We start from the raw sequence: 13,449 nt of genomic DNA, 5'->3' as shown, positions 1-13,449 counted from the left end.
TTGCTTTTTAAGAATCAGTGGTTTCTAATTTTGAGTAAGTGTCTGTTTGAACTAAAGTCTATACGTGCTTTTAAAAAAAGAGCCCCGCCATCTTCTCCCAAAGTGGAATTTAAACTGGGATTCTGGTAATGGGCGACTTCCAGAATACCACATGATGATGTTATGTTTCTGAGAAAGCACTTTTTACATCGCTGAGGCTACAAATTTGTCACTGGCTTGTTCTGTTAGTTTACTCTACAATCAAAACTCTGCCTCTTGAGATGATGGGTCGGCTCATTTAATTAGACGTTGCTGCCCGCTCTGCCGTTCATCTAATGAAACCCGAGGCCTGCGAGTTTCACTTCGCAGACCACTTTTGCACTTCTCCTGCCCTGGTTTGTGGTGAACTACCCCTCCTGACAAGCTCTTCCATCTTGTCATTACGAGTGTCACAGCTCGTCTCCTCCTCGTGCTTTACTTTTCTCTTTTCCAAAGTGGTTTTGGTGTGTCTTTCACACTTAATCCTGCACTTTGACTCGGCCCTGTGAAGTCTGCCTCGCGGAGTGACAAACGCACTCTGATTTGCCTCTGCTGAATCAACACATGGGATTCGCCGGCTCTGACGTCGCCCCCCCTCTGACTCTTTTACGTTTTGTTTTTTCAGCTGTGACAAAGCAATGTGTGCCACTGCTGTGATGGCCCTGAAAGATATGACAGCGTAAAAAGATATGATAGCAGATGTTGTGATGGTGAGCACATGTGGGACACATGCGTTTAAAAAAAGAACACGGCTGCCACCCTTCATTCCCCTTTTGGTGTGTCCACAAGGAGACACCGAGGTGAGGTGCGACTGGAATTCCAAACAAGATTGTGTCTGTCTGTGCTGCCTGTGAAAACAGATTAAAATCATACTGACCACTGCAGGCAGGAATGTGTTGAACCTTGAGCCTCGAAGAGGGGAAATCCAACAGCTCATCACACCCAACAAAGAAGAAAAGCTCCTCGTAGTGCTGGAAGACCACCACAGATAAAAGATCATGTTCAAGGAGGCGTTATTAGACTGGAACCCTTAAATTGTTACGTTATTTTAAAGTTTGTTTCTGTAGCTGAAGGTGCAACTTATCGCTCTTGTTCTTAAAGCATGTAATCACTTTTAAGAGTAATTGCAGACAGAAGAGCTTTAGAAGACTCGAGCTCAATGCCTCCTCGGTTAATAGGATGATTAAAGGTCTTCAGCAGAGCGTGGGCTCAGAATACTTCATCTTATTCTCAAACAAGGACTGGACACACCTTCGGTAACACTTTAGATTAAATCCATTATGTTACAGGGTTAACCAATGAAATACTTAAAGAAGTACAGGGAATATGTGCGTAACAAAGTTTAAATTACTCTGTAAACTTTTCCAGTAAATATTGAATATTTACAAGGTACAAAAAGGGGGAATATGTCTGATATTCATGTCTTCATACAATAGCCGTGCCATGAAACTATTTGTGGCACTTTCACTGAGTGAGACAGATGAAGAGGCCCAGTGGTGCTTTTAAGCTAAATGCTAACACATTTAGCGTGTTAGCATTGCAAGCGTTTGCTTTTCTCTCGTCTCCTTCCCTTCTACTTACAGTACGTATTTGTTTTGTCATAAGTACCCATAAGTATTTAATTGATGTGCCATACAAAGTGAATAAGTACACTGTTCTTCCCAATCAAGTCAAGTTTTAGTGTCACTTATACTTAGATGCCAATATCTCCAGAATAAATCTAACAGATAAATAAAAAAGGAAATAAATCGAACAAATAAAATAGAAAATTAACAAACGTAACATAAGTTTAAATATAGAAAATGAAAAAAATTAAAAGAGACAATGACATTATACACACAATATAACAATCTAATCAATAATCTACGTCCTCATTGTTAAACAGGAACATTAACGCAGGATGTTGAATTAGTTAGCGTTTGAATCCGTTCAGATCTCAGATCGGGAAACTACACAATATATGATGTATAATAGGAGTTTTTCTATTGTACTCTGTTGTGCTTTCATTCTGACTGTCAGTCAGGGTTAACAGCGCTCCCAGGAACTGGATGGATAACATCAGGGCTGTTATCATTGACAATAACTGCTGTTTGACCAGAAACACCCGGACCACGTCATGGGACGGCCCTCCTGTGTTTTCACTGTATTCAGTGAGATCCTGGCTCCAGTTGTTCTCCTCCTAGTCTCAACAGTCTCAGAATAGTCCATTCACACTCGTTCACTGTCGTGCAAAGCTTGCACGAATGTGCAGAAGTTGTTGTTGCACATCCTCACACTGAATTTGGCGAGAATAAAAGACTGGGAATGGGATGATGCATGCATTTTGTAGACACATGCATCTGGAAATAATGCTCAGTATGGCTTTTAGCTGTGCAGCGTATAGACAGACATGTTGGACGTTCAGAATGTGAGCCGTCTGCATTGACTGGTGTGAGATGTGAGTCTTTAGCTCAGCTGTTAGCCTCCCAGTAAAGGTTAAGACTAAGATTTAGAGAGAATGTCACATGGAGACAACCCACATGTCCATGTGGTGTGTGAGTAGCTTGTCTTTAGGGTGAGTGGTAATCAGAGATGCTAAGACAACAACTGCTGTAAGACTAGATGTTCAATTTCCTCTTTAATACGTTCGAGTGTTATTGTTGTAGAAGAATATCTTAATCTGCTGATTACTTTTGTGATTAATTGATTTATCATTTAATTTACAAAATCTTGATCTTAATCTCCTAAAGTCCAAGGTGATGTCTTCATTAACCCAAATAAATTAAGTTTCTTATCATAGAAGAAAATGAAGAAAGGCAATAAATCCTCAAAGCTGAGAAGCCGACGACAGAGAAGCTTTTACGTTCTCGGTGGAAAAATAACTGAGCCCAACCTTGATGTTTGTACGAAACTAAACTACATGGTTTTGTTGCCTAAACCTAACTTTTATTAGTTATTTTAAACCCGACCATGATGTTTTCCCTAAACTCTACAAAGTGGTTTTGTTGCCTAAATCAAACTTTTATTTGTAACGTAATGTTATCACGAAAGAACAGACAACTCGTGTCCCTGTACACAAAAACAATATCGAATTTTGGGGATTTGTTTTGCACTTTTTAAATCATGCGGTTGGTGAACTAAGGCCGGGGTGAACCTTCACTTTAATATTATATTCCATTTCTGCCAATAGATGTCCCTAACTAACACACACTGTGCCTTTAATGTATTGGGTTTTATTCAGCTTTTTAATTTCTTTATTTAATCTGAAAATAATAAAAAAAAGAAACACATTTCACAGCAGTGGTCCTTCACATAGTATTTCACATGAAGGGACATTAAATATTTAATGTATCCTCGTGAGTGTGAGCAGCAGTGATTGGTGGACGGGGGCAGTCACTCCCATCCCTACGGGAGTCTGTCTGGAGCAGAAGAGGAGGACGGAACCATTCATTCTTCTGTGGTTCCCGGAGAAAACGTGGAAGATGAAGAGGAGACACTGAAGGGGAAAAGAGTCCGGATCAAACCCGACAACCGAAACTCCACAGAGAAGACTCAAAACACATCCTCAGAGGCGTCGCTTCAACTACAAATCCCCCAAAAACGCACCGCCAGCAGTTACACGTAAGTAGAAAAACTCTCTTTAAACAGTACTTTCCTACAACAGCAGTGCTCGTGCATGAAACGAGTATAAGTTGAAGTATCGCAGCCGCGCGTATTGTGACTTTCAAGTGTTTCCACGTTTTTAAAGAAGTTTTGTCATTTCGCTCGCGGAGCTGCGTTAAAGGGGAAACTCGTGGCAGGAAAGCCGAGCAGACTGATGCTCTGCCAGGCAAAGCTGCAGCACAGTATGACCCCTCCTGGTAGTATGTGATCCGAGTTCATCACATTTAATTAGTTTATTATTACAGTTTTTATTCATATACGTCTTTAATATAACTGACCATGAAAACTGTGTCACAAAATGGATTAATATTAGAGCGTGAAAAAAATCAATTTACTATAATGTTGGCATCACATTTTCACATTTGAGAAGCTTAAACAAAACAATGTCTGTTGTCAAACTAGTTGCAGATTATTTTCTTATCAGTTAATTAGCTAATCTTCTCAGCTCTGATGTAATTAATGATTAGTTGCAGCTGTTGTCTGCAAAATTCAACATAAAGACCTCTTCACTTTCCTTTATTCATCTGTTTTGTTCCACCATGTGCATTGTTACAGAATAAAAAGGTTTATTAAGACACATATATGAAACATTAATACTCTTGTTTAGTCATTGAATGGTGAGAAATGTCCATTATAATGTCTTAAAAGTCTTATTTTGTCCGACCGACAGCCCAAAAGCCAAATACGTTTAGTTTGCAATCAAATAAGACAAAGGAAAACAACAAATCCTCACAAATGAGAAGCTGGAATTAGGCATTGTTTTGTAATTCTTCTTGTAAAATGACTTGAATGAATCACCTAATTCTCTCAGCTCTACACACAACCACGTTTAGTGTTCCACGGGAGCCCCGTCAAAAGCATCGCTGACCCCAAACACCTGATCCTGGCCCTGTTCTACATATCGGAGGTCTACGGTTCAAGAGACTGTCAGTGGTCTTGACAAAGTGTCGACACAGATTCTTGTCTTTTGTTGTGTGTTGTGTTTCAGCAGTGAACCTGAGAACAGGTCCCACCTGTGAACCAGTGTTGATGTGGGAAAGAGAAAGGGCTCCTGAGGGCAAAGACATTTTAATGTACGAAGTCTTTGGACCATGAGGTAACCAAAGTCAGGAACACATGTTATGCATTTTGCATAAAGAAAACCCTACTTTGCTTTTCTCCAACGAGCAGTGATTTTTTTTTTTTTTTTCCACGTGTGAGGCTCTTTATTGCAATGCTTTAACAGACGCAGTGTTCGTGAGGCGTGTGGTGTTTTTGTTCCAAACCCCAGTCACCGATTCATCGTGGTAGGAAAGACCAGAGCCACATGAACTGTTTCCACGTGGAACCCTCTGCTACTAGATTAACACTTCAGCTGTTGTAGTTCTTGTGCTGAAGGATTGTTGTTTAAATGTATTGTTGTCGCTTTCGTACCAGCTGCATTAGTTACATCGGCGTAGCCACTGTGTGGTCTCGGTTGTGACTCCATATTCTGTAATTAGCTTGAGCCGTTTCTTTGTAATTTTTGAAGGCACGCAAATGAGCTTCAGATGTTTAATGATGCTTAGGTCATCTCCAGAATGAGTGACTAGCGTTAAAGATGGCGGTTTTTGTCGGAGTCCACTTTCAGGGACTATCAGTGGTTCGGGATTATGCGCCAGTTGCACGTGGTCCCTCAGGGCTCCGTGTTCGGCCCATTAAAATAAGCTTCATTCATTACGACCCTCCGTTTGGGCCACAAGAAAAAAGCAAAAAATACATTTCCCTCTCTCTCTTGGCAGCATGGCAGAGCAGATGCTTTTGGAGAAGTTCTTTTAATGTTTTATTTTACTCTCCTTTCCTAAACAGAATGGTCAACCTTCAAAGCACGGACATTAAATATTACCAGACTCATTTTTTCCCGGTGCAGATGATCCAGTTGGTGAAAAAAGAAGAGTTTAACTAGCATGCCATTCACACAGACCACATCATCTGTGTTTGGTGCTTTTCTTTGGGCTTTGATGGCAGAGCTGTTGTCATTAATCCAGGATGCTGGCTGCAGTTTATGGGAGAGAGGTCAGTATATGTCTCCAAGTAGGACGATTTGGAGCCTAAATAAACGCTTTTATGCGTCTGTGAGCGTTACATCCCCCCCCCCCCCTGCTGATGGAAATCAGACCTGGGCACTATCGGTGTGAGCCAGCACCGTGGTGTCACCGTGACCAGAGTGTGAAATCCACTAATGGAACGGCTGCTCACCGGGTCAGAGGTCAAACTAGACGACTCCGGCCGGCTGGGACGAACATCTGGATTACAGTTTGTCACAGCGGAGCGCTGCTGTGGATCAATCCTGATAACAAGGCTGGTTTATGTGCGTCATATGTCCTGTCTACTGTTTCACTACTTTGAGTTCGAATATTCACTTCCCCAGCTGTTTTTGACAATCAGCACTTTTTTTAGAGGGGGGGGGGGCGTCATTATTTTAACCACAGTATTCTTTTGTTTCCCAACGAGTGCGGTCAATAAAACTTTATACAGGAGCATCCAGGAAGTGCTCTAATGAAAGCAACACATCACAGAGGGTTTGAAATACGCGTCTTGTCGCCCTACAGATTGTTTATTTGGTCATAAAATTGACGTAATGCAAGGAAGACGGTCTTAAAAATTATGACAAATCCTAACTGGGTCACATTACGTTAGAAGGTTTTCCGTTCCAAGCTTCTGAAAGGAGTCATTCTGAGTGAATTGAAAGCAGCCGTGTGTCAGAGTTTGTTTCTTTTTTTAATTATTTTTATGATAAAGCAGCGTCAGAAATAGTCTGTTTCACCGGTGCTGGAACAGTCTGTGTCACAGTCTGCATATACAGAGGAGGAGAAAGGCGTCCGAGAGGCTTTGTGCTCTACTGTTGTCTCTCTGCGATGTTATGATTTATTTAGTGTACATCTCTTCTACACGGCTGGTTTATCTACTCAAGATAATATAAGGTGATGCGGAAACGGCAGTAAAAATAAGGGACGCACCGATTCAACTTTTTCAATCCCGATATATCGATACCTGGGTTTTGGGTATCGGCCGATACCGAGTACCGATGTGTTCTGATCCGACACCAGATCGGTCCATTGTCACCCGATCCAGCTATTCGAGTCAGAATTGGACCAATGTCCCATATCAGTATATTCATATCAGCACAAATTCGCTCTTCTCTCGATTTATAGATACGGGATATAGTGAATTGGGTTGCGGCGGTTTGTCATTTTTAAAAAGTGGGTCACCAGAAAATAGAAAAAGCTAGTGAGTCATAATGTTTGGTAACTTTACTGTTAATAGGCCCTCGTCTGGCTCTCCTATTCATTCGGGTGCAGAGAGTTACTGTTGTGACGGCAGCGTTTACGTGATGACCTCGCTCATGTGGCCCCCCCTGTTCTGAAACAACTGATATAACTCTCCCAGCCCTCCACAGCCCCCGCCCCCCCACCCCACGCCTACATGCTACACTGTGGGGCAGTCATGCACACTGATTAGATTGGGCAGCGCTGGAGCTAATCACCCCTTCTCTCCCCGTCCCCTGGGCCCCCCTGTGGCTCCCAGAGATGAGCCTCTCCTGGGGGTACATCTACCTCCAGCGGCTCTCCAGCCTGCTGTTTACTGGGAAACCAGCAGGGTGGGGTCCTCACAATAACAAAGCCCTCACCCTACACTTGTCCCCTCCATCTATTGAAGGTACGTGGAACATAGCCTCCCCTATAGAAAAGAGAGACGTCCAAAGAATGACTTGGGGGGGCGGGACCCTCCCGTCGGGTGAAATGAGGAGAAGGAATCTGCGGTGGGTTTTTTGTTCCTTTGTGGCGGCGCTGGGGGGTCAGTCTCAGGGGAGTGCACGGCAGACGGACGGTGGGGTTTTGCAGCTGCACGGCCTCCAGCACTTTATCTGGTCCCAGAGCAACTGCAGTCTCATTAAACTCTGCCGGTTGTGTTCAGTTCACTTCAGTTTAAAGTCTCTCAGTCAGCGTTTGTATCTCCTGTGTTTTTTCCTCCCCGCCATGTTTCCTGTCTGAGCTAATGTTGTACCAGACGTGTTTGAATATTGATTAAGCTGGAACCGGAGCACACTCGGGGACCTCGGCCTCACAGCTGTATGCTAATCACGCAAAAGGTTACGACCCACCACAATAGGCCGTCTGTGTGTAGTGTGCGATAAGGCGGTGTCGAATGTTCACTTTGGCTTAGGTCATGGAAAAGGCTTTAAGCTGCATGAGCCAGATTACTCTAGATTGCACATTGTGTTTGTGACAACAGCTGAAATTTACAATTTGCTTTCATGTTCCAGTTGGTGCCCAGTTTATATTAGAGAAAGAAAACAATGACAACAAAGAGATGGAGTCTATTCATGTATTACCTACTCACACAAAGGTTGCAGCGCATTGTTATTTTTTTCGTTTTGGTGAAACAAATAGTTTAGGAAATATTCTTATTCACTTTTTTGCCAAAAGGTTGATGAGACAAAGATATGCACGTCTGGAACAATTTGCCTCTTGCTTCCTTCTTTATGCTAAGCTAAGCTAACTTGCCTCATTTAGTGCACAGCCAGAAGCAAATAAGCGTTTTCACCAAAATGATTAAACTATGCCTTTTAATAAAAAGTCAGAAATTAGAGGATAACATTTAGTTCCCAGAGCCGAATGTGAATGATGATGTTATAAACGTATCAATTGGGCTGTTTGCATCCAGGTCATATACGGTATGAAATAATCTCAGTCTACTTTTTGCCATGTGTGTTGACCGACTCCATCGTCATTCGGGGGAAAATTTAGTTATCGTAGTTTCATTTTGAGTCTAGCTCCCAAAAAAAGTCCCTTTGTCATCACTTTCACTCACTTTTTACTGTAAATTTTACTGTAAATTCTCAGCACAGAGGTCTGATTCCTTCGTGTTTGGGTCCCGGTTTCACCAGCTCCAAGGAAACCGTATTTTGGTGTGCAGTCACCGCTCGTTTACCACCGATGCACTACTTCTGTTAGCCGGAGCTTAGCAGCAGGACCGTAGTGCTCCTTCTGTCTTTCCTCTACATCCGGCATTGGCCTGCGTTAGTTTTTAATAGCGGTGACTCATGCTGAATATAAAGCAGGTCACTCATTTCTCATTTCATACCTCGACAACTGAGTTTTCTTGTAATTCAATAAATAAATAGTCTTTATGAAATAACTCCTGTGTGAATTAAATACTTGACAACTGAATATTGGGATAGACGATTTTTTGCCGTACCTCCCGGGTCTAATAGTTTGTGGAGTTTGTGGTTTAATGTAAAACTTCAGAGGGTTTGTTGTGAAACTTTTGGGTTGAATTGTGTGTAAAACCTCAGGAATCTTCCCTCTTTGTCGCAGAGCAGAGGTCGGCCCAGCGGTCTCTGCAGCTGTGAATTGATTTGTAGTTTACTGCTCTTCTCCAGGTGAGAGTGACCCCTTCACTTAAAGGGATAATGTTACAGCACCTGTGAGAACCACACAGTCACGGGGCTGCAGCACAAAAATAACGTAATTGAATCTAACCGGTATTTGCCAGGCTAGTCTTCACCGCCACGGGCTCGTCCACAGATGAATCCTGTTTGATTCAATCTCAGGTAGGATCGGCACCGACGTGGCTCCGGTTAAATAAACAGTTTTAGGTTCAGCTCAGAGTCAGTTCCCTCCTGCAATGAACTCATAAACCCCTCCGCTGTCTGAACTAAACTTATTGTCAACAGAAGCAGCAATAGTTCACTGCAGTTGTGACGCTTCTGCAAACATAAAGTGAGTCTACGTGGTTGACCTTTCTAGCTTTGACTCGTCCGAAGCCTTCCGGACACGAATACTTGCAGAGAATGAGGCATTTCTTTGTTTGCTGTTGTCTTTGCAGCTAAGTGGTATTTGCACATCTGAAGACAGCGGGGATCAGGCCGGCGCTCGCATGGAGAAGGGAGAGTAAACAAGAAAAAGTGACTCACAGAGGGCAGTAATGACAGAGTAAGGAGACAGAGAGTAGAAAGGAGACAGAGAGAGAAGGAGAAGGTAAAGCTTTTTTGTTTCACAATTAACTGGAGCGGCTCTGGGTCAGACATCCGTGATCCGTCTCCCAGGGGCAGGCGTCTGGAGCTGCCTTTGTGACCTCTCTTTCTCCCCCCTCCTCCTTCTTCTTCCCTTTCTCTCCCCCCCTCCACCAGCAGCGTGATTTCCCTTTGACAGCCCTGCTGCCCCAGAGATCACTCACTCTGAGGGGAACCACTTTCTTTTTTACAGCTGCCTCTGACCTCCATCCGTTATTCTGTCCATCTGTCCGGAGTTTACTTCCACACCCTCGTTTCCACACTAAGCCTCCATTTTTGATTTCTAAAGAGAGCGTTTGGTCAACGGTCTCTAAAGTGCATACGTTTTAAAATACCTGGTCTGTTGTACAGCTCTGAAATGGAACATTTAACTCACATGACTGATCAGCTGTTTATGCTGTCGGCGTCTTCTCTGATATTCCCGTAACGTGTCATGAAACATGTCCAATAGAAGCTGCCATGAAACAATCATATTATCCTCTTTTCAGGATGGTTAGGCACATTAACGCAGCCGTTATGGCCGTTTGCAGCCGTTTGCTGCGGGGCCATTAGATTCCTGGGGGCCAATAGCCTGTGACACTGAGTGGGAATCTTTATCACCGCGGGTTCAAAGGTTCAGAGACAGGAAAGATGATGCCTCTGAAAGACAATTACAGACATGATAACACAATTTGGCGAGTCTGCAGCACACATACTGTGTGTGTGTGTGTGTGTGTGTGTGTGTGTGTGTGTGTGTGTGTGTGTGTGTGTGTGTGTGTGTGTGTGTGTGTGTGTGTGTGTGTGTGTGTGTGTGTGTGTGTGTGTGTGTGTGTGTGTGTGTGTGTGTGTGTGTGTGTGTGTGTGTGTGTGTGTGTGTGTGTGTGTGTGAAACCCATTACGTCTGTCATCATGTCTGGTAGGAACTTGGCTCTTATCCAACCCTGAGAAATTACCCTCCTATCCACATTAAAGAGCACTTAATACACCTGTCTTTTATCATATGGAGAGTCGGCAAAGATGAAGTCACCACATCTGAACAAAGAAAAAGAATTTCTTCCTCTTTGATTCCACATTTAATCTTAAAAGCACGTTTATCTCTAATAACATTTATAAACCGGCCTCGCTGAACGATCCCTCCGCAGCCATCTGTTGAGTTTAACGTTGAGATAACGGACTAATCACTGGGAGGTGATGTCATCCCTGTGTGCGGTCTGTGGTTTACAGGCCGGACACACACACGTGCGTCTGCATGCATGTAGGCGCACACACACACACACACACACACACACACACACACACACACACATACTATATATACAAGAGAGGAAATTGGATAGAGTGTGGCTAATCATTGCATTAGTGCAGAGTGTGTAATCAGCGTGCGCCCGAGGGACACCTTGTGTTTTTACTTTACAGATTGAGTCCTTTTTGTAACTGCTGTGTTAAGTGTTTTTGTTGCGGAGGTGGAAAAGGGGCGTGTGCTTGTGTCAAAGGGAATTAAAGGGCTAACTGAGGAGATGGAGCTGGACCTTAGTGGTGTGATGTCATCTAAAATGGGGTATAATCGATTTTTATGTACTGATAATTATCTTAGCGAATTCTAGGGATAAATTATCTTTGGAATCAGAAGTAAAATCTTTGTTTCTCTGTAAATTGACTGATGAAATGGGATGCAAGGATTGGGTTAGAAAATATCTGCTTTTGAGTTTGCTGCCGCTCCCTCTGAGTCATGGCTCTGAAAGGTTTCTTCTTCATGGCGACAGCGGCAGAGCTTCATGGGTATTTAGACCTGTCCGCAGTGCTGAAAATAAGGTTGAAATAATTAAAACTGGTGGTTAAAACATAATAGGATGGTTGCGTCATCCGGGAGAGTCCCATCCGTCTCTGTTTGGTTACATTGAGGTATCGTTTAAAGACAACAATTAAAAGGACATAAACTGTCTTCATGAGACTCGTCATGGCATCATGGAGCAGCATTGTTTCTGGCTCCCAGTCGCCGTCAGCCGGCCGAAGCTCGCGCCCAAACCCAAAGCGGAAGCTGCACAGGCTCCAGGAACCCAAACATTTTTTTCCTCCTCTCTTTGAAGAGCGTCTAGCAAAGGCTTTCAAAGCCCCGCTGTCTCAGCGCTGGCCCCGAAACAATTATGTGTGGTAAATGTAATGCAGCTGCCCAGCCGAGCTGGAGCAGACAATGCTTATTATCCTCAAGAATAATCATTTTTTTGGACGTTCCATACATTTTACATGACAAAGTACAGCATCATTATCAGCTGTCACTTGTGTTTAATTTAACAGGACATGGATGATACTGAATCCACGGAGCGGTTTGCGTGGTGCTGATGCAGCAACAGTTTGCTGGTCCTGTAAAAATGTTCCAGTCACACACACACACACACACACACACACACACACACACACACACACTGGCTGCCGAGCACAAAGATGAAGTCATTGTTGGTCAAGTCTGTTTCGTATTGTATGAATATAGACAGCTCCAGCCTTAAGATAAGGGGTTTGTGCATATATATAATATGTTTTGAAACAGATGGTGACATGTAGTTTGTAATTAATAAAGATCCCTTTATTTCTTTCCTTAGATAAACATGCATTTGACCTTTGAGGTGACCAAACAACCTGTGTTTGTGCCTGATATCCGTCTTTATTAGCTTCTGTAAATATTTGCTCCCAAATAAATCGCCTGTTTGAACACTTTGTAGAAGCGTTGCGTTGCAGCGATTAGTGTTGGAGAGCGAATGGAGCTGGAGACTGGCTGCTGTCTAACACCTGTGTTGTGTACGCTGGCCTGAGGGACGTTGGGGCTCCTGAGCTGGTTATTTTAATGAGAACGCTCTCTGTTTAGCCTCACATTCCTCTCATTACTGCCCAGAGAGGGAAGAGAGAAGAAGGAGAAGAAGAAGAGAGGAATGAATGTTAAACAGATGCAGACGGTTATGGAGGATGCAATGTTAGAGCTCGATGTGTCTTAATGAAGTCGACCTTTGATTTAGATTAAAAAACATCCGCCGTGTGTGGCTACTGAAACACTTAAAGGACTAGTTTGACATTTTGGGAAAGTATTTTCTTGCTGAGAGTTATATTAAAAGACCAATTCCATCCTCATATCTGTCTGTTGAATGTGACGCAACAGCTAATTTAGCGTAGCCTAGCATAAAGACTGGAAACAGGGGGAAACAGCTAGCCTTGCTCTGTCAAGAGTAGGCCTGCAACCATTATTGTGATCATTGATCAATATGCCATGCAATGATTTAAAGGGACTCTGGTGCTTGGAAACACTACCGCTTTTGTCCACAGGGGGCGCCAAAATCTACACACAATTGTATTTCCTCGTAGTAACTTTAACATGTTATATCTTTTGTTTAATCTGTATAAAAGCTGAAGTTTAAAGACGAGGAGGAACCAACAGAAACTCCTAGAAGTCACTGTTTACGGGGCAAACAGGTAATCTGGCACATAAACCCCCTTAAAACCCCAACAAACAAGATAGTTAGTGTTCTTGAGAGGTGCTGGTGCTTGGACAGAGCCAGGGTAGCTGTTTTCCCCCTGCCTCCAGTCTTTATGCTAAGCTAAGCTAATCGCTTAGGTATCGAATTACTCCCCTAGCTCAGCAAGAAAGCGAATTTACCAAATGTTCCTTTAAATGTTAACTAACCACATACTTCCTTTACATCCAGCTCCCATATTCCCAGAGCCCTTAAATACTATAAGAAAGAGCCTTCTGTGGTGGACCTGGCTGCAGTGAACACACCTACAGA

Source organism: Anarhichas minor, unplaced genomic scaffold (genome assembly GCF_050575085.1).
Source record: "Anarhichas minor isolate MPS153535 unplaced genomic scaffold, ASM5057508v1 ptg000002l, whole genome shotgun sequence".
Classification (NCBI taxonomy): domain Eukaryota; kingdom Metazoa; phylum Chordata; class Actinopteri; order Perciformes; family Anarhichadidae; genus Anarhichas; species Anarhichas minor.
This window is presented reverse-complemented; position numbering follows the sequence as displayed.